At 50.0% G+C, this 24,777-nt stretch overlaps 1 protein-coding gene across 1 annotated transcript in view; it reads right to left on the bottom strand.

Moving 5' to 3' along the window:
• LOC126536276 (uncharacterized) overlaps nt 1-24,777 on the bottom strand; it is a 313,085-nt gene that overhangs the window by 205,364 nt on the left and 82,944 nt on the right. Inside the window, exon 2 of the mRNA XM_055073899.2 lies at nt 5,688-5,720. The gene's annotated coding sequence lies outside the window, so the exon portion shown is untranslated. The remainder of the gene's footprint in view (nt 1-5,687; nt 5,721-24,777) is intronic.

The raw sequence follows: 24,777 nt of genomic DNA, 5'->3' as shown, positions 1-24,777 counted from the left end.
TTTGAAAAGGTCGCATTTCCAGAAGCAGCTGCTAAACAGTCGAAGTCACTAGAATGTATGCATGCTATGAAGTGGAAACACGTTAAAGATACAGCAACCAACGGAAACCAACCCAAAGTGAAAATTTTTTACGAAGTTCAAATGCACACAGGAAAACCTGACGATGAAATCCGGCACTAAAAAAAAAAGAAAAGAGGTATATTTTCCCAATAACAACGACGAGGTAACCAAACATCATCTGAGAAAATTCTGTCGCTTAGGTTGAGAGGAGTTACCTTACAAATATTCACCTTAAACTTTCTAAAAAGCTTCTCAAAGAAAGCAAAATAAGAAGTACCCTGTGTCGACACAGTCAAGACTAAAGAAAATACAACCACTTGGCAAATTGTAGCGCCGACGCTTTGCTTTACTTAGCTGCTGCGCGAGTGTATCGTTGAGTGTCCGCGGTACAGACTGAATACTCGCATATGCACAAAGCACACCCAAAACACACCATCCACCAATTTATGCATCAGCGAGGGTCCGCTAACGGTTCAGGCAAATTTGCAAACTTTCCATTAAATCGTTTCCTCAGCCCTGTTCCGCATTAAAACGTTTTCTTCGTTCCGTTCCTCCCGTCCCCACTCCCTGACGTCTTCCTTCTCCACTCGTAAGTCCTATTTAATTACATTTCGAACGGAAACGTCCGTCTCCTGAAGACGGCACAAAGGGAAGCCAGCTCTCCGGGAAGTCGCGCGCACCGACTTGGGAGTGCCCGCAGAAGACGACGGGCGCGGATTCGTTGGCTTAATTCACGACAGCTTTACTGCTTTATGAGGGCCACGGAGAGCTTGAAAAAAAAAAGAGAAAGGACAGGAAAGAAAAGAGAAGACAGACGGGATGGCAGAGCATCCCACGAGCGCGGCGAGGAGACTCAACGACCCTCACACAGCCAAGGCAAGCCTGGCAAAGACAGGCCGAAAATCTAATTGCGACAGCGCCGAGGCGAGGCCAGCTGCCGGCGGTCGCCCTAAAAACGACAAGCGGGAGTCCAGCCCAGTTGTCGCGTGTAACGCGAGCACTGCAGTCCCCCGCTATAAGCGAAGGAAAAAGCGCGGACTCGCCAACAAAGGCATTAGCGCATGCGCAAGAGGGCCCGCGAGGAGGAGCATCGAAAGAAAAGCAAACGAGAAGAACAGAAAGAGCGGACGATCAGAATCAAGCGAGAACGACTCCACGGACAAGACGTCGGGACGAAGAGTGCAAAGGGGTGCTAAGGGTGTTGGAAATAAGGGACGGGGCGGTGGGGGGGGGGGGGGGGGGGGGGCAAAAACAGACCGCTCGGATCGAAGGAACGGCGTAGAAGACCTTGCAATGGAAGGAAAGCGCGGGCGTGCGCGCACGGTTCTGTACAGAGAAAGCAAATTAATCGAGCTCATTAAGGAAAAAGACACGCGGGAGGCCTGCTGTGTAGTTTCGCACGAGCAACGTGTGCAGCGTGCGCAGCGGGGATCTCCCCCGTCCTTCTTACTGCGCAGATATATATTTCTTTTTTTTTTTCGATGTAATCTCCTTGCCTGAATGATTAGCGCACCTTAACCAGCAGCACGGTGCGCGCTCGACTGGCGATATTTGCTCGGAGCTGGACGGCGCGCAGGTAAGTTGCGTGAAGGGCAAAATAGAGTATCGTGTTTTGGGTTCCGTATATTTATTTTTTTTTTCTCTTTTCCTTTTTTGCTGTCTCTCGCTCCGTGCTCCTGCTTTAACGTCGGCGCATTTTTTAGCGTGGTTCGGCTGAGGTGGCTAATTGCGGCTTAACTCCTTCCTCGTTCCCGCGTCATGGGACTTCCACGCTCGCTGCGGTGCAACCAGGAGAAAAAAACAAAAGCCAAGTAAGAAAGAAAAAAAAAAGCTCGATACAGAGCAAGAAATTAAACTAGCCTGCAAGACCATCGCTATAGCGTTCCGCTGCACAAATATTTATCAGAAGTGTTCGAATAGCAAAATTCCCGAATCAATCCGAATAGAAATGTTTTAGAATACTCGAATCGAATATTGTACTTTTAAACACAATGAAACTGTTCTTGGCAAAAAGAAAGAAATAAGAGAGAGAAAGAGAGAGAGAGAGGGCTCACTGACATTGTTTACATGGATTACCTTAGGCATATTTAAATGCACGTAATGCCGTTCGGAAATGGACAGCCGATTAACTGAGGATCTTGTAAATGCGGAACAACTACTTTCAGTTATCTGATTTACAATGGCAATAAGAGATCATCATCATCAACATCGACAACAAAAGAGTAAGGAACACATGACCAGATGCATGTTTAGAGTGTTGAGTTCGTTAGAGGAGAGGAGTGTAACACTACAGCATCGCATATTGTTTCAAAAGGGACGAAAACACGGTATACGAATGACCAAATAATAAGTTTCGCTGCCTGAAATTATAGGCGAGAAATTCTCATTATGGCTGCGTAAGGGTCAATGATTATTAATGAAAAGTAACGAGAAGTTAACTGACCCATGCATTCGCTCAAGAACTGGCATTCCTGCGCAGCAACTGCATATCCGTTGCGGCAGAGTCATTCGAAATAGTCCTCATTTCCGTAATTATCTCTCCTTTGATATACTTCAATAACTCGTGTGATTCCTAACATATTCGGAAGAAACACGTTTTAGACGATTTCTAATAATAAATTTTCCAATGAAACGTAAATATAATAGCAATTACTTCGATTCGTACTCGAGATTTCTAATATTCGCACCTCGCGGTTTAATGCCAAAGTATAAGGTCTTACTGATGTTATACATACAGTGGGGCCGAATTCACAAAGCCCTTTTTTTTTCTCTCTTCATCGCTTTTTTGCATGATTCGACAGACATGAGAAGGGAGCGCAAAATTGAGTAGCGGTACAGCATATGAATTGCAATTACCTTTCAGAAACGCTCTAGGGGGGATCATTTCTAAGTTCTACGGAATGTTAAAAAAAGAAAGGGTTCTTTGTTGCAGATAACCTAATTCTACTCCTTTAGCGGGATTATTCACAGATGCGGACATTACTTGCACGAGAAATTGAAATACATATAGTTAACAAGACTACTGATTAACTTATTAATTAATTATTTTGCACCTTGTCTTGATTCCCGAAAATTCATTTCAATTTGATAAGACTTGCAATCTCCCCGGCTACAATTCGTAGACTACAATATGTGCCGTAAAGCAATTTACTTAAGAAGTTTATTAGTGATTTGTTGACAATTAGTTCATGTGTTTCGATTACGTGCTAGTAATGTCCGCCTCTTCAAATAACCATTCATCATTCTCTCTATCTCTCTCTCTAGAATAAACCAGCTCAAGGACAAGAATTATATGCTGCCTGCCACAGGCGATTTTTTTTAAAAAAATGTTCGTAATACCGAAGAATGATCACACCGTATATAGAAGAGATGGGGAGTTGGGGGGGATGGGGGGGGGGGGGGGGCAGACGAAGTAAGCCGAATGCACCCTTCAGGTGCAGCCACATTTACATTTCGCCGAAAAATTTCTGCAGATTAAATTTATCGATCCTCGAGTAGCTAATCCAAAGCAAACAAACAAACAACAGCTACGTCAAAACTTCCGCCACGTCGCGGCAGATGACACAGGTCGCCGAGCGCTCGCCGAACGGCGGACCGCGCGGAGCGTCTCATTTTCCAAGATTACACAGCGAGCGCCCTCAAGGCGCGGCAGGTCGTCTTCTGCGCTCATTACACGAATATGCCTGTCCGCTCGCTCTTCCGAACACATGTAAGCGCGCCACAAAGTGCGGCGCATTCACGAGACAGGGCCCCGCGGGCAACCGCTGTCCACGCGTAAACAGACCCGCCAAGGAGCGGCCAGCCGGATCTTCGAGGACGCAATTAGGCAAGCGGGGTCCCCGTCGCCGCGGTCTTCGGACCGCCGTCCTCGAACGCTCTCCGCGTCCTAATGCAAGCGGATCAACGCGACGGATTCAAATTGAAGTGGCGGACGAGGCAGGCCTTCGGCGGAGGCATTAGAAGGTTTGGCGTAGCGGAGGTGTATGCTAGCATTTTAGGCCGGCACGCGGAACATAATGGCGGGCGCTGACGCGAGCAGCGCTTGTGGCGATACCTTGCGGTGTTTTGGTGAAAGAAAACACGGAAAGTTTTGATTGCGTTATAGCTAATTAGCTGACAGTGTTGCACTTATTACTCTTCATTTTATTTATTAACTTCTTTTATTGCGGGGGATGAGACATCGAAATTTCTTTGTTTTTGTTTTTCTCATTGTGGGACCTGGTCTGGCAGTCTTGATATCACTTCTTTTTCTGTTCCCATTGCCGTACTCCAATACTCGCAATTGTTTTGTTTCGTCATTGTAACTTGTCATCTTTTTTCTTTTCTACCCCTCTTCCTAATTTTATTCTTTTTTAATGATTATGTGTCCCTCTTCTCGTAGTGTATGCAGATGTGAACATTTTGGTGGCAGTTGTTTGCCTGCTTTCTTCCTTTCCTCTCATTCAATTGAATATATGTTCTCAAAGCTAATAGTAATAAGAATGTGACAAGATGTCGTCAACGGTAATGCTATACTACCGGATACGTCTCCTCGCATTCCGGTATACGCCGGTACATATTCAATATGGTTAAGCAACAACGCCATACGTCGTGTGTACACGTCGCGTACGGATACATATTGGAGGACACCACAAGCATGACCTGATTTAGTAGCAGTAGCAGTGATCGAGTCAAATTTGCGTTTATGTGTGCGTACATGTCGCTTTACTCAAGCACATGTCTGCCTGGAGTATTTTCAAAAGCGGCCCGACAAAAGTGCGGTGGAGACGTCTGAGAATTTCGCCTACGTAGTCTGTTTGAGGCGGCCGTTCGGACTTGCAATTTGTGGTTCAAGTAGACGACGTAGCACTGTCTTAGCGCCAGCGTGCGGGCGCTGCCGTGGACCTTTATATGCGTACAAGTCATATGGCAGAAGCCCCCACACGAGGTCCTTACATGTACCGCCTGAGAGCGCTGATATATTTACAACAAATCAAAATGTAGGATATGCCGTATATTGTAGGGAGATCGCTATGATTTGTCGCTAAGAATTTGTTGCTACGGTAAATGTATGCGTAGCTCGAAGTCCTGCGAGAAAGCAGCTTCAGCTGTTCACGAAAGCACGGGCATTCTGTTTCGGTGACCCTTTATAGGTTTTGATTTTTCTAAACTGACTTTCAAACAATGAACGTGCGCGGTATAGTTAACGCGTCATCGCAGTTCACCGCAGTATAGTCGCATTGCTTACGCGATGGATCCGTAGGCTCGATCGCATCAGTTAAAATTGTAGTTGCATCCCTTAAAACTAGTCGTCTCTGGATGCACATTTCAGATTGCTTTCGATGTGCCGCCATTGCTTAACAACAGCTAATATAAAATCCAGTTTTATAGTAACGACAGCTTATTGATGCGCATGCATCATAATACTTTTTTGCAAGAGTGAATGCTTTGCGACTGTTAATGCGTGTTGAGGAAGGATCCAAACAACACCCACACAGTTACCTGAAACAGCTGCGGAGGTTGCGCTATACGTATAGCTAGTTCTGTGGCATTGCTATAGCTATATGGAAGGAAGGATACTTCGATAGCCGAAGGAAACCGTAACCACTACTGGTACCGAAGCATCCCCAAATATCTCGTTCACTCACCAACGATGTCTCGTTTCCTTGAGTCTTCCACCCCTGCGGACAGAAAAAAAGAAAAAGAGACGCAACGTTATTACTGCGCAATGAGAATCAGTTCGTGTTTGCTAAACATGGTCCTGGCCGTCAAGGTCTTAGCTTTATTTCCTTGGGTCGAGACGGTCTGTGGTACATCCGGGGCTAACAGAACGCTCTACATGCGTGCGCCCCTGGCAGCGTCAATTCAATGGTAATGAGAGCAGGCGAGGCGCATCATTCACGAAGCACACTTCAAGAGCATCGAACTTCTCACAAAGCTCTCTGCAAGAAAGCGCTGGAACCGCAGGCAAACATGTCGCGTCCACGTCCTTAGGACTGCCTTCATTAGCAGCGATTAGTGCGGCTTAAGGAGTTCACTGACCGAAAAATTCGCCGCCAAGCACAAGGCGGTGTTGCTCTCTGCCAGTTTTTGAGCGCAGACCACACGGGCGTACGCCGCCTGCAGTTAATAATTAAAAATCTAATTAGTAAGCCGTACCACTAGCACAACAGAAGCTGGGATAAGAAGTCTTCTGCATATGTATGAGGAGCTCTGTGCCATGGCGGCAATTAAAATTTGGCTGCCAGCCCGGCCTGCACATTCGAAAGAGCAGCGCAAAAGCGTAAACACAGATTAAGGCCTCGAAAAAGTATAGTTAGCTTCGGATTCGAAGAAGCTTCTTGATTTTAAAGAAAAGGAGAAGAAAAAAAAGCACTATAGCTTCGGATTCGAAGAAGCTTCTTGATTTTAAAAAATAAAGGAGAAGAAAAAAAGCACTATATGCTGCGCCTAGGTCTAGATAGCGCCTGATTTCTTGGAACGCTGCCGAGATAGAACAATGGAAATGTAATAACAAAGTACGAAGCCCATAGTCGGCTCCCCTTGAAGCTTCCGTAGTGCCATTAGCAGGGTTCACATCAAACGGGACTACGCATGTTGCCATCACCACTAATGCCTGCGGTTACAATATTTATTTTCGCCGTTTGTACGCTGGTAAGTTACAGGTGCAATTAACTAGTTGTAACATCGGAATGCAAATCGCAAGGCATTACAGCGTGTGCGCTGCGTAACTTTTTCTTTAGTGGCACCAACATCGAGTGACACTCTTGTTTCTTGCGCATCGCTTCCGGTACCCTCCTGAGACTACCGGGGAAGAAATACAAGATAAATCAGAAAAAAAAAAATAGAGAAGGAGTAGTACAGTACAAAATTCATGGGTTTCTTCATATATATGATATCATAGCATAAGTTTATAGTTACAAGGTGAATTACTGAAGTGTCTGGAATAATTAGAATTATTTAGAAATCACTGATTACCGCACACCAAAGCACAGAATCGTAGACTTTAGAGACCCGCCACATGGAGCATGACTTTGGCGATATTCCTGGAAACTCGGAAGTAGAAAGCGGAGTAATGACGTCACTAACGGCATCACACATAAGAAGGTGGCGTGATATTTAACCGGCTTATTAGTGGAAAACAGTTGCCTCCGAGTACGGTTCGTGCGCTGCGTTTGCCTAAAGTTAACCTAAAGAACACCAACGCCGAGGTGCGAGTGCCACTGAGAGACACCTAATTCAAAGATTAGGGTGGCCTGCCATTTTTTTTCTTCGTGGTTACTGGGGTCAGGCATAATCAGTAAGCTGATATTAACGTAGCGTCAATTTTTAAGCAAGACAGACGAAAATCGAAATAGGCTCAAGGAGTGCTAAGTTCTAAGCAAAATGATTTCTCCCAGCCGCATGTAAAAAATAACAAAAAAATGAACAAGGAAAACTGAATAAGTAGAGAAAATGCTACGCATATTAATTCAGCTGCTTTAGTTTGAATCGCTTATCATCCGTTCCTCCGAATCGCTTATCGCGGTGATAGCGGTGAATCGGCTATGTGCTATCTAAAGGCGAAGGGCATGAAGAAGAAAGTTGTAATAAGAGAATCACTATGAAATGCAGCGTCCAATTTTTTGTTTTGCGGAAGTAACAGCCGATACGCATTTCTTACACATCCAGCCTAGCAGCAGAAAAAGAAAAGGTTACATTTTGTCCCATGTTTATGAGAACCGCACAGAGTATCAATCCTGACAATTGTACTGCATTGCTTCACTCTTTGCCGTGCAATGTATCAAGATGAACAAAATGGAAATTGAATTTAAGTAATCAGTGATGTGTTGCGGAACAGAAAAACAGCAATTCCATTCGTACACACACACACACACACACACACACACACACACACACACACACACACACACACACACACACACACACACACACACACACACACACACACACACACACACACACACACACACACACACACACACACACACACACACACACACACACACACACACACACACACACACACACACACACACACACACACACACACACACACACACACACACACACACACACACACACACACACACACACACACACACACACACACACACACACACACACACACACACACACACACACACACACACACACACACACACACACACACACACACACACACACACACACACACACACACACACACACACACACACACACACACACACACACACACACACACACACACACACACACACACACACACACACACACACACACACACACACACACACACACACACACACACACACACACACACACACACACACACACACACACACACACACACACACACACACACACACACACACACACACACACACACACACACACACACACACACACACACACACACACACACACACACACACACACACACACACACACACACACACACACACACACACACACACACACACACACACACACACACACACACACACACACACACACACACACACACACACACACACACACACACACACACACACACACACACACACACACACACACACACACACACACACAGAGAGAGATATTGAAAGCCGTGACCTCCGAAGAATAAGAGCAGAAAATTGCAACGACAGCCAGGAAATGACTATACTTCCCGAGACGTACAGGCGGAAAGGTCGTTTCCTATGGAGTGTTGTGGACTCGGAACTGAGGCGAGAAAATCCAAGCGTTTCACAGTGTTACAAGGAGTTTCTCTGTCTTCTTCCGCCACAGATAAGAGAGTTCGAGGCGCCGGAAGCACTCAACTCGTCTTCATCTTGAACAATATACAACGCTGTAGCGTCGGCGCTGCGGAGGCGCCTTCTTGGAAAAAAGAAAATACTGTACACACGCCGTCATACACACGCCGTCAAGGGCCTTGTTCTTAGACATACTGTGACCAAGAAAGTTGTCTCTCACAAAGTAGCTTGTTTTTCGGTGTGCTTCAAATCACAATTTCTGGTTGTTCTGCGTCTTTGAAGAGAATGCAAGCACGTGCGCGGAGCAACATGTCACTTTTAATCCAAAGCGACTGCTGCTGCATGAACAGTGATAGGTATATAATAGCGCACTGCCGACGTTGTCTCTATTATAATAACGGCAAGATGGGCGTGACGGATAGTAAAGATGCAATAGAATCGAACGAAGCGAGTCGTTGTTTTAGGCCGTACCGAAAGAGGTTTTGATGGCGAGGTCAACATAGGAAGAACATCAAGTGAATTGGGGGCGGCGTGGACGAACATTTAATAACGAAAAGAATAATGAATTTAAGAACGCGTTTTTAAATTCGTTATTATTTTCGTTATTAAATGTTCGTGCAAGCCACCTCTGGACTGGTAGATAATTACTTTCCCCGTTGAGCACGCGTTGGCGAATGGGAAGTGCAGTCTACAAACTAACTATTTGATTTAAAAAAAAAAAGTAATCAGGTTGGTTATAGCAATATGCAGAAAGTCAACTTTGTATTTTTCTGGAAATATTTTTAGTCTAAGGTTATGCGTATAAGCACGATATTCAAGGCATTACATGGTGAGCTCACTTGTACTGCGGTTCGGGCACGATATTTAGCGACAGAAACCTGGACATCGTTTTCTTCGCCGCTATAACACTGTCGGTTTACTTTTACGGGGACAAGATCAAGGGGGGGGGGGAGAAAAGAAGAGATGCGATATGTAGTTTTGACAGAGCAACTTACCAATGTTACTTTGATAGCTTAACTCTGTCAAGGTCAAAGAGTCCTAAAGACTCGTCTTATAACAACGCCCTCAATTGCGCGATAATATTATAAGGTATTGAAGTAAACAACTCGGCACCATCACGCGTCAGATGAGCAACACAAACTCAAACATACTCTCCGCCCACAAGCACAGGCGCACTACATACGGAAGCACAGCTGGCTTGCGTTCCACATAAGCGCTACAGCGGAGCCGCAGCCAAGCACAGCCGCTTTTCAAAGAGCACCCCTCGGCGTTTTACTCGGGCACGCGCGTCCTTGTCGTAAACGGAGTTTCCCCCGTCTCCTATAGCGGCAACCACCGCGCACACGTACACCACGTTGGGAGAGAAGAAACTCACGCGGGGCCAGATACCATCTCGCGGCTGTAGAAACAGCCAGAGACAAATGGAAATCGATAGCAGCTATCTGGGGAGGGGACACTAATCGAAAAGAGAGATGCATGCACTGTACACAGCAGGTTAGATATCAGAGAGGACTGTGCTGTTGGAATCGTACCGCTGGCCCGAGCTGTTGGGGTCTCGGTGCTGACGCCCGTTATTGCCAATGGGTCGCAAGCCCCAAGGGTAGCGTTGGCCTGGCGGCCTGGGGCACTGGAAGCATCCGAAGGTCCCAGCAAAGCATGAGAAGACTGGTAACAAAACAACTTGTTTATTCTAACATAGCAAAGGAGCGGCCGGTCAGGTCGACCGAAGTGGAGAGACGGGAGAGCACGTAACTCAACAGTACAAATCGGAGCCTCTGTCCTGGCGTCCGGGGCAGCTGCTCTTATACCCTCGGCGTCGCGGTCCAAAAGGGAAGGGGGGAGGTCACGGGATGAAGGTCACGGGACGGCGCAGCAGGAGCCCACGACGGCGCGAACTGTCGGGCCGAGAGACCCGCTGAACCGAGTGTAGTGACGCATCGCCAACCTTCACCCCCACGACGGCGTGAACAGTTGAGCCGAGAGACGTCCAGGCTCCTCATTCGGGGAACTCCGCTCCCCGCTGCCGCGCTTTGACAAGCGAGGGCACACACACACACACGCACACACGAAGACACGTGGCACTGAAACACGCCTGGACACGCTTGGCGGGTAGGCGTTGAGGCGGCGTCGGACGGGCCAAAATGTCCGCCGCTTTGAACAAAGCCCCGGCGTCCGTTGCATCCGCGCCGGCATTACCGCGCGTTGTAGGCGAAACATAACAGACCGCCCCGCCGGGGGAAGGAGATCCCGATGGTCAGGGGACTGCATCCGCTGTCCGGAGGGATGTCGCTCGATGATGCTCATAACCGAAGTTGGGCGTCCCTGGGCGTTTCTTGAGCGCAGCGCACAGAGAAGGCCTCGTTCTCACGTTCAGGTGCACACAGGACACTGCAAAGTGACTTCGGGAGAGTTGACATTTTTGTTCTCGTTTTCGGCAAGCGATAGAACCACGCCAAAAGTCAACCGCTCAGTCAGCAAGCACGGCACAACCCTCACTAAGCCCTGCCAGGCTCTTTCCCCTTTTTTACTGCTGCCTAGTTCCTTACAGTAGTTTAGCAGCACTCAGAACGCGTCCACAAATCGGAAAATTGCACTAGAAAGCACATCATCACTTTGAAACACTACACAAAAGCAATAAGTTAAAAAAAATCCTGCCTCAGGAAGAAAAACATCAGTAACAAGCAATTTTGAGGCTGATTCTCACGTTAGGGGCTTCGACTTAAGCCATCGGCGTTACCGTTGAGACTCCCCTTTTTGTAACGCACCTCAAAGGAATATTGTTGCAAAGCGAGGCTCCAGCGCAGGAGGCGGCCATTTTTGGGAGAGATGGTCTGCAGCCATTGGAGAGGGCAGTGATCCGTTTCAATGATAAACCTCGAGCCGGCTAGGTAACATGACAATTTCTGAACGGCCCACACGATACACGCACACTCTTTCTCGGTGGCGCTATACGCCTGCTCACGACTGGTCAGCTTACGACTAGCATACAGGACGGGGTGTTCTACTTCTCCATTTTCCCGTTGGCACAGTACAACGCCCATGCCTCGCTCACTAGCATCACACTGAACAACGAACCCTTTTGTGTAGTCGGGCGATCGTAGCACAGGCTGGCTTGTTAGGGCGCTCTTTAGGGCGCTAAAAGCCCTTTCCTTCGTCTCCTCCCAGACGACTGTTTGCGGCTCTGTCTTTCTTAGAGCATCCGTCAAGGGAGCCGCGATATCAGAGTACCTGGGGATGTACCTCTGATAGTAGCCGGCGACACCTAAGAACGACCGAATATCGGTCTTCGTGCGCGGTTGCGGGAAGTCTCGCACAGCGGCCACTTTTATTTCAGAGGGGCGGCGACGACCCCGACCAATCACGTGTCCGAGGTAGACAACCTCGGCCTGTGCTAACTGGCACTTGGGAGCCTTGACTGTCAAGCCCGCATCGCGCAGGCGGGTTAGCACTGCCCGCAAGTGCGCCATATGTTCCGGCCAGGATGCGGAGAATATCGCTACGTCGTCTAGATACGGTAAAGCGAATTCTTGCTGTCCCCGCAACACTTTATCCATGAGGCTCGAAAAGCAGTATGGCGCGTTCTTCAAACCAAAACTCAAAACTTTAGGACGGAATGTCCCCATGGGTGAAATGAACGCCGCATACCTACTAGCCTCTTCTGTAAGTGGAACCTGCCAATAACCCCTGACAAGATCTAGGGTGGAAATAAACTGAGCGCTACTCACGCTCTCAAGGCGCTCCTCGATGTTAGGGATCGGATAAATTTGATCCTTAGTGATGGAATTAAGCCTGCGGTAGTCGACGCAAGGACGAGGTTCCTTGCCCGGTACCTCAACTAAAATCAAAGGGGAGGTATAATCACTCTCACCCGCTTCAATAACACCGAGCTGTAGCATTTTCTTTACCTCAGCCTCCATAATATCGTTCTGGCGGGGTGACACCCGGTACGCCTTGGATCGTACTGGCTCTGGGGAGGTAAGTTCTATGTCATGAGTAAGGACAGAAGTCCTACCAGGCCTCTCAGAGAACAGACCTTGAAACTCTTGTAAGAGCTGGTGTAGTTCGGTTTTCTGCTCAGGCGACAGCGATGCTTTACTTATTAAGTCACTAATGACTTGATCGGTGTCTTTCCTGTTCGTCACTGAGCCTAGTCCCGGAAGCTCGACCGGAAGCTCTTCTAACTGTCCCGCATCGGGAATTTCCTCTCCAGTATCTGGTGCCTTTAACGCTACAGGCTCAATTTTATCCCGTTCGGGCGTGCTCTGAATACCAGCTTGCTGCGCCTCTGACCCTTTCTCATCGTTCAACAACGTTGGCCCCGCAACTACCGCCTTTGCAGCGAGCTCCCGAACCTTCGATCTGGTTAAGGCCTGAACGCTAGCCTCACCAAACAAAAGCCCCTTCTCGCGCAGGAGGTGATCGGACCTGTTCGAAAATAGGTACGGGTACTGGGGGGGGCAGCATAGATGACACTGCGGCCTCCGTCTCAAGTGCTCCGAAAGGTCCTTCAATAAGCACTTTTGCTACCGGCAGACACACGCTATGAGCTTCCACTGCTTGCTTGATCCATGCGCACTCGCCCGTGAACATATCGGGTTCTACGTAAGAGGGATGAACGACATCCATCGTAGCTGCGGTATCGCGAAGCACTCGGCACTCTTTCCCGTTCACGAGGAGGTCTCGCATGTAAGGCTCGAGAAGCTTCATGTTCTCGTCAGTGCTGCCTAATGAAAAAAACACGACTTTTGGTTTTGTTTCTGGGCACTGCGCCGAAAAGTGACCCGGCTTCTGGCACGTATAACAAACGCGCGCTTGCCTCATCTCGAACCGCTTTCTGCGTTCGGCTTCGGTTGCCGCCGTCTCCGTACGTTCGGTCGGACTGCTTTCACTCGCATCCGCACTACGTGTATCCCCCTTTGCTCTCATGGGTGTGAACTTCGGCCTCTCAAACTTGGAGCCAAATTCACCCTTTTGACCGTCCTTAGCTCCGCGAGCCCGACGCGTCACAAACTCCTCGGCTAGCTCAGCGGCTCGAGCCACCGTACTAACGTCTGGCCTATCCAAGACCCAGTACCGCACGTTCTCAGGTAACCGACTATAAAACTGTTCTAGCCCGAAACACTGCAGAACTTTCTCGTGGTCACCAAACGCTTTCTCTTCTTTGAGCCACTCCTGCATGTTTGACATAAGCCTGTACGCAAACTCTGTATATGACTCACTTTTGCCTTTCTCATTTTCCCGAAACTTCCGACGGAACGCCTCCGCTGACAGCCGGTACTTTTTTAGCAGACTCGATTTCACTTTGTCGAAATCCTCTGCCTCCTCTCTCTCCAAGCGAGCGACTACGTCGGCCGCCTCGCCGGGTAGCAAAGTGAGCAAGCGCTGTGGCCACGTTTCCCGAGAGAACCCCTGCTTCTCGCACGTTCGCTCAAAGTTAACCAGGAACAAACCAATGTCCTCTCCAAGCTTAAACGGCCGCATCAGGTCAGTCATTTTGAACAATACTCGTTCTCCTGCACCGTGTGCCTGACTTCCATTACGAGCGCGTTCCATCTCTAACTCGAGACGCTTCATTTCCAACGCGTGTTGACGCTCTTCTTTTTCTTTCTGTTCTTTTCGTTCACGCTCATCTTTCTCTTTCTGTTCTTTACGTTCGCGCTCATCTTTCTCTTTCTGTTCTTTAAGTTCGCGCTCCTGTTTCTCTTTTTGTTCTTTACGTTCGCGCTCCTGTTTCTCTTTTTGCTCCTCCCTCTCCTCAATGGTCTCAAGGCATTCCGACAGCTCGTCATCCTCAGCTTCTAACTCAAGAATAGCCCTTAGCAGTTCTGGTTTTCTGAGTTTGTCTGAGACATCCAGACCCAACTCTCTCGCAAGCTCCAACAATTTCGGTTTGCGCAACGACTTCAAATCCATGGCTGCTCTGAATGCTGCTTTCTCTACTGCCTACTATTGTCTTGCCGCAAACTAACCCGGTAGCAACGACAACCACAATTACCAGCTCTGTTTCTAACACTAACAAAAGCCTGGCAAAACTCAGAAGAAGAAAGTCCCGCACTCACCAAACCTCGCAGCCAAGAATTCAGCGCAGTCGTTCCGCTGCAGGCAACCAGTCATCACACAGGGCTCGTTGCACTGCTCCCGGATGGTCGTTGAGCTGCTCAGCATACAGTCAACCGCATCTCTTCGCTGCTGGCCTCCGTTGTCGCGATCCCACCGCTGGCAATCAGATGTTGGAATCGTACCGCTGGCCCGAGCTGTTGGGGTCTCGGTGCTGACGCCCGTTATTGCCAATGGGTCGCAAGCCCCAAGGGTAGCGTTGGCCTGGCGGCCTGGGGCACTGGAAGCATCCGAAGGTCCCAGCAAAGCATGAGAAGACTGGTAACAAAACAACTTGTTTATTCTAACATAGCAAAGGAGCGGCCGGTCAGGTCGACCGAAGTGGAGAGACGGGAGAGCACGTAACTCAACAGTACAAATCGGAGCCTCTGTCCTGGCGTCCGGGGCAGCTGCTCTTATACCCTCGGCGTCGCGGTCCAAAAGGGAAGGGGGGAGGTCACGGGATGAAGGTCACGGGACGGCGCAGCAGGAGCCCACGACGGCGCGAACTGTCGGGCCGAGAGACCCGCTGAACCGAGTGTAGTGACGCATCGCCAACCTTCACCCCCACGACGGCGTGAACAGTTGAGCCGAGAGACGTCCAGGCTCCTCATTCGGGGAACTCCGCTCCCCGCTGCCGCGCTTTGACAAGCGAGGGCACACACACACACACGCACACACGAAGACACGTGGCACTGAAACACGCCTGGACACGCTTGGCGGGTAGGCGTTGAGGCGGCGTCGGACGGGCCAAAATGTCCGCCGCTTTGAACAAAGCCCCGGCGTCCGTTGCATCCGCGCCGGCATTACCGCGCGTTGTAGGCGAAACATAACAGTGCGTATAAAGCGAGTAAAAAACGAAAATAAGCCACAACGGCAAGCTTTAACGCTAAGAAATAAAGGAAGGCCACCGGGGGACCGAAAAAAGGAGGGTTCGCTATCATTTCGACGTTTTCCCCTCGTTCTCGTTATTTTCCACCCCCTACTTTGGCGGATTTTAAGCGAGGCGTAGCAGCGGAGCACACACGGGAATAAATGAGTCGTTCGCAACCGCGTCTCTCGCTCGAGCGCCTGCCATCTAGTAGCCGATTTTTGCTCTCTCTCTCTCTTTCTCTCTCTCTCTCTCTCTCTCTCTCCATAGCGACCCCAGAGGTGAGCTAAAATGAAAGGACAAAAACAAAACGAAAAAAAAAGTGGAAATATTACGCAAAGGACAGCAAGCACAGAGCCGAGCGAAATCCCAGTAGAGGTTGAAAACTGGAACAAAGGGGAGGATGAAAGAACAGGCTGGGAGATACCTGAAGAGAAAGGGCGTCTGCACTACACATGTACCATGTACTCGGCGTTCTGCGGTCTCCCTGTATACATACATCTCCGAACGCACGAGCCGATTTCTTTTGCCGTAGGAAGAGTGCCAGATGAAGAAAAAAAGAAAATGAAGAAATGAAAGAGTAGTCAGAACGCGAAGAATATTGAGGCGCAAGTCAGTACGCACTATACATACAAGAAGAACAGTGGCTATATAAAGGACGCCGCTGAGGATGCCGGAGCCAGGCTGCTGAAGATTGAGCGTCAAATTTTCCTCCGGAATAACAACCCTATACGACGACGACGTCATCAGGTGTAAAGAGACAGAAAGAGAGAGAGAGAGAGAGATGAAAATCGAAAAATTCTTCAGTTCAATTCATCGTACAGCCTCGAAGCAATCGTATACGCGTATACGCGCAAGGAAAGAAGAAGGAAAGAAAAAAGAAACATAACGGAAAGATGAATGAAAAGATGGATGCGCGCAAAACTCCGGTGCGCTTGCCGACGCGACTTTTCTCGGCGTTTTTTGTTTGTGCGGGAGGCGCAGGGGCTAGGGGCTTCCCGGCATTGGCGAGGAGCTATCTATCTGGACGAACGTACGCACAAAAAGGCACCTATATTTACGCTGGCGAGGTCGGCGTCGAGCCAGAACGTATATCGGTTATGATGATGCGGCCGACGTCGCCGCGGCGACGACGGCCATTGGCGAGAGGAGATATTGTCTCTTTTGTTGCCCGTTCGCGCTTTCTGCAATATCGGCGAGGCGTGAGGCCTTTTTTTTGCACGGCGTCGTCGAATCTCCCGCCGACAAGAAGAAGCACGCGGGTGGAAAACGGGCTGTTCGTCGTACACGCGCGTGCGCTCCAGCGGGCGGGCCGATGAACCCAGTCGCGGCACGCCGGGCAACGCTGGCTTTATATTGAACACCGATGGAGATAAAACACTTTTCAGCGCAAAGAGTCACGCAAAAGCCGCGCGGCTGCCGACAACGGCACCGTCGATGTATTGCCAAATGGATATCTTATTCCGGCCGAGAAAAACGGAAACACTGGCGCGGTCCAGAGGTGTACGACGCTCATCAATTCTCTCCTTATCCCTCGCGCGTTCTCTTTCACTTTCCCACCCGCCTATCTTCTGTATATGTAGGTGTATACGCCTTTCCAGACCGTGAGTCTGCGCTCTCCCCGCTTCCTCCCCCCCCCGCACCTCCTCCGCTTTTTTTTTTTCCTTCTTTTATTTTCAAGGGTTATTCGCGAGTTCGATCGGTGTGGAAGCTTCGCGCGTATCGCATATGAAATACAGAAGGTTCATTTTCGTCTTTTGTTCCTCTCCCCCCCCCCCCCCCTCTATGCTCAAGTCGTGAGCTAGCGCTTCGCGTTCAAGCCGCACGCGCCTTGCAACTTCCCGCGTCTGGCGCTTTCAGCGCCGGCCCGGGCGCGCGTCCCCGCACGTCAAAGAAAGCGATGTGGTCGGCGCCGGGAGCGAGTGCATAAGCTCTCGCAGTTGATACGGCGTGCCGCGGACGCGCACCTTGAAATTCAGAGACGTGATCCGCGGAAGAAGCGGGTACGTGTTTGCGTGCGGATGCAGTGTAAGTGGAGGCGGTGGAGGCAACAGGAAACACGGAGAAAGCGTACAGGACGCGCATCACACCGCGGACGCTGCAGGCGCTTAGTACGCTATAGTATATATATGGCTTTACACGCAAGATGAAAAGCGCTCGCACCACTCCTGCAGCGACGGCTCGCTCCTCCGCGCGCCGAGCTGCACTCCGGTATGTACGGTCGGAGTGCGAAGCTCGCAGCCGCTGACAAAGAACCCCCTGAATAAATCATGAACGATCGCTCTGCTGCCGCCCCGTATTATTCTTTCCAGCTTCTCTCAAATACCGGCTCTGCAGAGTGAGCGCGCGAGCGAACGTCTTTCGGGCGCAAACCGCGCGAGCTGGACATATCCATCACGCCTAATTCGCTTTGATCGCGCGTCCCCTTTTTCGTGTCCTTCTTCATCGTCATCTTCTTCTCGCTCTTGGAAGCAGTCGGGTGATGCACTCTCTTTTCGACTGACAAATTTGAGACGCGTTTCGCTCCGCATACGCGAAAAGCGCGCACTGCGCGATTGCCGCCTGACGGACGTACACCAAACCACGACCGAGCGTGCCTTGGCGATATAGCTATACGTAAGGAGAGCCTGATGCGAAATTTATGCACGGGCGTGCTTGGCTGCTCGAGAATGATGGCCCCTTCGCGCCAATTAACGTTCCAACCAGGCACCGTCAGTCACCACGCGAGAACGGTGCTTCTGAAAGCGACTGCCTTCGACGACATCGAAAGCAAGCGACATGTTATACCAAGGCTGCGATGATCTGTCAATTACAGGTACTTCATTCAGCATTTACACTGTATACTATACTGCGTGCCACATCTGCTGTGAGTATACAAAAATCTATCAAGAAGAAACAAAGTAACGAAGTCCAACGACGCTTCAGCCACACTCGACAGCTCAACTATACGACGTGTCACCGGGGCCTGTCGGACACGAGGAATTGGGAGGCATTCATCTTTATTTTTTTATTACTTTGTCCATAAGATGATGATGTTGCTCAGATCACTCGTTCGTAGATATGAAGGCATCTAAGCAATTCGTATGATTTGTAGATGTGAGAGCATTACTTGTCTCCGAGTGTGTTGCATGTCGCGAAGTTTAGTTTTGCGGCGAAATTTTGCTGGCTCTAGCTTAGATTCCCAATATTCCCGTCGCAGGTCGCCGTGCTCGCTGCACAGCCGCTCGCTTTAACTTTCGCGTTGTCGGGGGCTTGGGTGGTGAACGTTGTTTCGCTGGAGCCGCTCGCATCGCACGTTTCGCTGTGTTGCGATGGTCTCGTACTTCGTCGGCAGCGAACTGGCGCCTCTGGTCCCGCTTTGATCTGTCGCCTGATGGTGTATACGCGAGCGATTCAAACTCGGACGATGAAGACTCCACAGCGCCGACAGTGGCGCCACTTCTATCATGCGCCATCGGGTGAATGACCCGCCAGGCAGAGCCCAACCACGGGCACAGCCTCGAAGATATTCAACCCTGTCGCCTGTTGCAACAGTGGCGCAATGCAGCGGTGGCGCAGTGGTTAGCGCGCTCGGCTACGGAGTGGTATCAGGGACGGCGAGGCACAAAATCAAATCCTCACTGTGGCCACTTCTCCTTTTTTTTTTGGTTAGGTGAAGATCACGTACGTAATTTGTGGGCCGTTTTTCTGCCACGGATTTCCGACGATGGCGAGCTCACACAATGAGCCAAGGAATGCTTTCGTATAAAAAACCCGCACATGTCCGTTTTCCTATTCAATGCACCTGAGAGTGAACATCGGGACGACGCAAGAGCGAAATCTCACAAAGCACTGAAGCGAAGAAAAAGGCGAACACTTGGTGCCGCAAAGGTTTCCTTCGCATAACATGTGGCAAGTCTCTCCGCCATATAAGCAAGCGCCGTTCTGTTTGATATATGTGAATGGTGAACGACCATAGCATCAGGCACAGGTCCAAATTACACAGAGGTGTCATTTGGACTTCTCTATATACAGAGGGAACAGGGGCGGAGCCTGAAACAGCCAATGCCAGTCAAGCGCGCGATCCACGCTTCTCGGCCGCACCCTACAGACAACGTATATGTTTGCCCTGTTTTCAAATGCACGCGCGCGTATACCCATCGGGAACGAACCACGTCCGACTTATCTGACTTACCGAGGCGGTTATTTGGCGAGACAAAGGTACCGCAGCGCATACTTGCACTGATTAAAGGGCCCTCATCTATACCGTGACAGGTCCATGCGCTGCAGAAGCGGGCAATAAAAACTACGACCGATCCCTTCGGAGAGCGAAACGGACACGAAAGGGAATGGTTACATTAAAATGGGGAAAAAAATAAATCGAGAATGATACCTTCTGTCCGTCGGCGATGCGGAAAAGGCGCGCGGCACGCCCAGTCAGCGTTACCCCGATGCGGATGGCGCGGTTCGGAGAAATTATAATTCGATTTAGTTCCAGACGACTGGGGAGCGCGTTACATCTCGCGAACGACCAGCGTTGCAGGAGCTGACACGTCGTCCCCACTCCCCGCTCGCGCCCTTCCGCACCCCCCACCCCCCAACCACCCACCTCTTCCTTCTTCGGAGTCGATGTGAGCGTGCGATTCCATTGCGAGGGCGCAGATCGTTGTAATGGTAGTGAGAACAATGCAATACTGGAGCGGCGGTCTGCACACGCGCCGGCTTATCCGAAGTGCTGGCCGTGCCTGGAACGCGAGCCGGTATTTCTTACGTAACGGCGTAGCGAGGGCGTCGAAAGACACCACCGCTCTGTGGGTGGCATTCTCGGTTGAGGTGGAAGTGTCGGTTTCCGGGGAGCTTCGGTTTTACGAGAGAGTTGACCGTTTCCGCTGCTCGGAATCAACCAGGCAGACAACCAGGCCTTATCACATTAACTGTTCTTGCCTTTAGAAAAAGCTGCAAAAAATTATATCCATACTCCGCTACCGGCGCGTTTTCAGTTGCGATATGTTCAGCCTTACAACGTTTATGCCTTTTTCGCAAACGTGCGACGCCAAAATTTTCTTTGACGCCACTACCGTGGCAAACACTGCCTCTCCGTTGCAACGTTATAGCGTACATCCCTGCACTGTCAAGGCGTGGCTGAATTGTTCATCAAAAAGGAAAAGGAAAAAAAGAAAGAAAGCGAGAGATCTGGCTGGTCTTCAGTTCCGGGGCAGAGATGGCGGGGAAACTGGAAGTTAACGCGCTGGGCGAGGGGTTGAACGGAAGGACTCGTTTGTAGCTCGTTTCCAAATAGGCCGTAGGCGGCAGGTCGGCCAGCTGTTTCCGCAGGGCACACGCCGTATATTCGCCGCGCCGCGTAGTTACATCTCCGCGGTGCCCGCATTCAATCCATTTCGTACGAACGCGCCACCTCGTGCGAAGGGAGGACGAAGTGTGCTGCAGGCCAGCATCGAACAGCCCAGACCGGAGCAGACAGATACGCAAAGGCGCCAGAGACGTGAAGCCCCGAAATGAGATGTGCGATACGGCAAGAGAGGGCGCTGAGAGAGGGAGAGAGAGGTGGGTCAAACAAATGAGTCCAAATGGCTGCCGGGTACACGTGGCGGAGCGCAATTACGTAAGTGCCGCGTGCTAGCGCCAGTTCGCGGGATTGTTTCAGAGGCGAGGCATTCGCTCGCTCCTTCCTCGCAGATGAACACTGTTTTGAAACGCATTATGATGCCACCGCTAGGCCGGGTGATGTCGTTTTGAAGGCGGCACTGGCGAAAATCGGCTGGGAAGACCAGTTGGGCCTACGGCTCTGTAGGAAAGTGGAGGCGAGCGTAGACGGCGATAAATATAGCGCCTAATGACTACCTTGCACGTTAAGGCAAAAAAAAAAAAAGAAGTGTATTTATCGCGTTCACACACGTTCAACTCGAAGAGGCAGTAGTTCATGAGCTGGTCTACTCGAAGAGGCAGACATTACTTGAAAAAAAAGTTTAAACACATAAGAGTCTAATTAACGAAAATTCACTAATTAACTTACGGGTCATATTGCAATTTGCAAGTTCTAGCCATGGAGTTCACAAGGCTGATTCACTTGGAACCAATTCTCAGGATTGCACCAGTTTCGAGATATCAATTTCCGTACTTTGCGGAGAAATGCATTGGCGTTTCAGTTACTTTTGTGTTTGAATGTCTGAAACGACATTTTGTTAATAAAGTAACTGGAACGCCAATGCATTTATGCGCAAAGTTCGGCAATTGATATCTCGAAACTGGTGCCATCCTCAGAATTGGTTCCAAGTGGATCAGCCTTGCGAACAGCACGGCTAGAATTTGTAAATTGCAATACGGGTCATAAGGTAATTAGATTAAAGTAAATTAGAGAATCTTTTGTTAATTAGTCCATTAGGCATTTCAATTTTTCATGCATGTCCGCCGCTTCGAACAGACCACCTCATGAACAAGAATTGTGCTATCTGCCACAGGCAACCTTTAAGAATTTTGGAATTGTTCGCTGAAACACCCTATATTTGACGTAATAGTTCCTCGGAAACCCGCAAGGTGGAGAGAAGTAATTAATAAAGGGAAAATGAGACATCCACTCGAACGTAGCTAAGTGATACAAAGGAAACCCATACGTGTTCCTCGAAAGAAAATCTTCGCAGTAGAAGAAAAATTCGTCCTGGCCCGTTCTTGAAGAAAAATTTTTCCTTCTGAGTGGTTGATAAATTTGACTTCGCGTGACAGCTGCTAGCCGCCTGGTTAGCTCAAATGGCACAGCGGCTGCCGCTATGAAAGGCGGTGAATACAGGATCGAGTCCTGGACCAGGACGAATTTTTATTCAAGTGTGAACATCTTCATTCCAGGAATCCGTATGCGTTTCCTTTGTGGCACTTAGCTACGCTTGGGTGGGTGTATCATTTTCCATTTATTAAACACCCTGTATGTACGAAGGGGTTTCTTCAGTTAAGTTAGTAAGGCCTTTATTATAGTCATAAAGAAGATGAGGTTGAACATGCCGTGAACACAGCCTACCTTATTTTTTTTTTCCGACGTCAGGAATTTAGGCTTCTGTACAAAGATATAAAGATACAGTAACACTTAAACGAAACAAATAAACAAACAGAGCTGCCACACGCACCCGCTCGTCGATGCACCCTCGCTTCCGCCGCATGCGCAGCTCGCGCTCTCGGCTAACTAGGTTTCTCGACGTCTGGTCAAACAAGGGCGGTCTGGCTATGTGTACCCAGGAGATTGAGCCAGAAGTGGCGCGCTCAATTTCACGAAAACTAAAAGTGTAAAACAGGAAAAAGGATAACAGCGTGGACACATAGAATAAGAAAAAGAAAAGAAAGCTTACAGGCTGCACATTGAAACAATGAGGTCGGACGACGGAGCATGACGCGACAGTGTTACACCCAGCCCGTGTATTCAGACAGTAAAAGAAAACGAAGAAAAGAACAGGTAAAGGGAGTTAAAATGAAGAAAGAAAGACTAAGTGGGTGTAGAAACTGTGGCACTAAGTCACTGGAAAGTGAGAAGAAGACAAAAAGGAGCACAGGCAGAGCAAACAGCGACGACGATACGCTTCTGCGTGTCCCCCGGCTCCCGGCTGAAAGTAAAAGGCGACGTCCTCGGAGTTGCCTGTGCGTACGTGCGCCTCCGCGGCAGCCGCATAGCGGAGACGCGCGAGGTCAACTCGGTAACGTTGTGTAAGCAGCTGCAGCGGCGGACGAGTAGAGAGTCCTCGCGTACTCTCAAAAGCCGAGCGCGCACCGCTTCGCGCGTAGGGTCATCCCGCTCGCTCTCTCCCTCGCTCTCACACCTTCCGGGGTCGGCGCGGAGTGCAGAAACAAGGTCAGGACAGCCGACTCGGGTAGCGCGAAGGAAGAGAAAGAAACGAGCGGATACCAGAACAAAGGTCGTGTGCAAACACGGCGCGCCGGTCCGTGCGTTGGCGGTAGCGGCTCACGGAGGCGTCGGCGGCAGCTGCGGAGCCAGCGCTGCCAGCGCGCTCGGAAGGAACGTGTCCGCCGAGCTGACTTCACAGTAGCGGCAGGGGCAACGGAAGGTAGTGTGAAGAGAAAGAGGCCTTTGATCCCCGCCGCTGTTATGGGATCTGCCTCGGAAAGAGGGCGAAAGTGTCTGCAAAAGAACAAGGCAAAAGAAAGAAAGAAAGAAAGAAAGAAAGAAAGAAAGAAAGAAAACTGCCACCATGGCACGAGTAGGTATACTGGTCAGCAGCTGCTCAGAGGCAAGCGAGAGTGGCCGTAGCGCGTGGAGACGAGATTTCGTCCTCTGTGCGAGCGCGTACTCGCGAACTGCGTTGCGGTAATTTCGTAATGAGGGCGACGGCTCTTGCGCCGCGAAGCGCGCGCATGGCAGCGAAAGAAAACCCTGCGCGCGCGTGTTCAGCGCTTTGTCGCTAATCAGCGAGCCGTCCCGCGAGCTCGAAGCTGTCGAGCCTGTTTGTCTCGGTTCTGGCCAGTTAGTTCTCTCCTCGCAAACCGCCTTCGTCTGTCGCTTTCTCTCTCTCTCTCTCTTTCTGTCCTTGTTTTTTTGTTCTTGTGCTTGTTCTTGTTTTCGCGCCACTACGTCGCGCGTTCCACACCTTTTTCCTGGATCACTGCTCGAGACTCGCGCCGAATTACGCGCCCGCGAGTTCGAGAATAGTATACGCTCCCCGGTTCTGACGTTCTCGCTGCCGAGGCTCTTTCCCGTGGGAGACAAAAGACGAGTGTCCTCTGCAGCCGCTGCTGCTCCTACTCTACTGAAGAGACGCATCGTGGCATGCCTGCTAGGCCCTTCATTCTTCTTCTTCCTCCTACACCTCCCCCCTTCGTCTCTGCGTTCACTCATCGCGGGAAATATGCCTCCTTTGTTTTCTTGGAGACGACGCACAGCCCGCGCGCGTGCTCGTCGATTGGGGTCATTACGAGCTCCGCATTGACCCGGTGAGCCCATGAGGATCCCCTATTCTGGTTTCTCGTTGACGAGGAAACGACGACGAACGGCGCGTCAGATCAATCATCCCGAGCGAG

Source organism: Dermacentor andersoni, chromosome 4, assembly GCF_023375885.2.
Source record: "Dermacentor andersoni chromosome 4, qqDerAnde1_hic_scaffold, whole genome shotgun sequence".
Lineage (NCBI taxonomy): Eukaryota > Metazoa > Arthropoda > Arachnida > Ixodida > Ixodidae > Dermacentor > Dermacentor andersoni.
This window is presented reverse-complemented; position numbering and strand designations above follow the sequence as displayed.